Here is a 1,899-nt window from a genome sequence, read left to right as displayed (position 1 = left end):
TTTACACAAAGCGAAAAATATAGTATTTACAATATAATATAAATAAATAAATCTCTAATAAATAACAAATTCTATGAAGGATCAGGGGTTCAGTATTTAGTAACAAGTTACTGTTTAATATCACACCTAGCCACCAGGTTTTTCCCCAATTAAGGGTACTCCCTTTATAGGGGCTAGGTAGACCCCGGGGGGCTCTCCAGCGCACAGGGTGAACTCACGGCTACAGAATAAATATTAACTGCCGGATTTCAGCCCGGGTCCCAGAGGTTAGAACCACAACGCCTTACACAGAGGCCTAGCCCGCTCCCATACAGTATGATATGTAAGATTATATAATACAATATAATACGTAAAAGAAAAGCAGTTTCTTATTTCATGATTTATAAAAGACGTGACTTGATCAAATTGTAATAATTGTAGTCAAACATTGGTGGTTACTTGAACCTTGTGAAGCCTCCTAACCTCATCTATGACGATATATCTTACTGTTGTAGGTATATGTTGTACTTCAACATTATACTTAAAGAAAGACTTTTATAAAGTGATTAAATTCATCAATGCTATAACAAGTATTCGAAATCGACTCTCAAGATCTCGGAGGGAGTATAGACTAGAGGATGATATTACATCCAATAATTGTTATTTCAATGATTATCATGCGATAAATACAACATGATGAACATAGTGTAATTATTGTTAGACTAGTTCGATAGATTATTCAACTTCATTCTACTGTTATTGAATGATACAGTCATAAACGGAGTTAATGGAGACTCAGTAGCAGTTTCAATCAATAGCCGTGACGTGATATGCCTCAATTAAACGCATCCCACTCAGTGAAGGCGGTACACAAACAAGTCCTCAATGACCGATAATGATAGCTCTGCCAACCTTCCCCCACAAACATACGGAACAACGAGAAGTTCTATCCACGTGATGACAAAATCTATTTTATCATCCCCAAAACAATATTAATCCCAAATATCTAAATATTAATATCCCAATAAGACAATATTAATGTCTAGTTTAATATCGTCTATATTTGTGGAGTTATATGTTCAAATAATATTCATCACAAACGATTATACGGGAGCTTCAGTAGAGCATATACTTTATACGAGTATTTTTTTTAATGTGCCACTTATAAATGCATTGAAAAGGATTTGGCGATAAATAATAGGTTTAAAATAACTCGTATATTTCAGTTGCAAATAAAAAAATGGGGTCTTTGTATTCATCCAAACCTATTAGTACTAGAGCCCAAGAGGAGAAAAAAGCAGTTATCTCACCCCAATTTTTAATAATTTTTATGAAAGATATGTATAATTATAAATAGTCAATAATATCCGTAATGCCCAAAATTGATAAGACTGTCAAGTAAAGGTTGGGGGAATAAAAAATGGCGGCTGTTTCAAAGCGATAAAAAAAAACTAATTTTTCATTCGGAGCTCTATATCCTAAAAAGTAGCAACAACACAAGAAAACCTAAGAGAACGTCATTTGAAGATGAGTAAATTTGCTAAAATATGAGACCAAATAGATTATTTATGTTAAATAGTTCTCGAGATAAAGCTTTTCAAAAAGCAACATTTCATAAAAATGTTGTATGGAACGTAATGAAAGATAGTGAATTTATCTCAAAACATCTATATCTCAAAAACCATTTGACATACAGATGTCTATTAGCATTAAATTAAAGCTAGTTTAATGAACTATAAAGTAGTTTATGACATTTATTTTCATAGGAGTAGTAGTTTTTATATTTCCTAAAATCCATTGATTTATAGTTGTTCGGACAAATTTTCATTTGCTAAATTTATATTCATATGTGAATATCATAAAAACTACTTCCCCTACGGAGATAAGTGTCATAAACTACTTTATAGTAATAATAATTAA

This window comes from Halyomorpha halys, unplaced genomic scaffold (genome assembly GCF_000696795.3).
Source record: "Halyomorpha halys isolate HHAL.00 unplaced genomic scaffold, Hhal_1.1 Scaffold1345.1, whole genome shotgun sequence".
NCBI classification, from domain to species: domain Eukaryota; kingdom Metazoa; phylum Arthropoda; class Insecta; order Hemiptera; family Pentatomidae; genus Halyomorpha; species Halyomorpha halys.
This window is presented reverse-complemented; position numbering follows the sequence as displayed.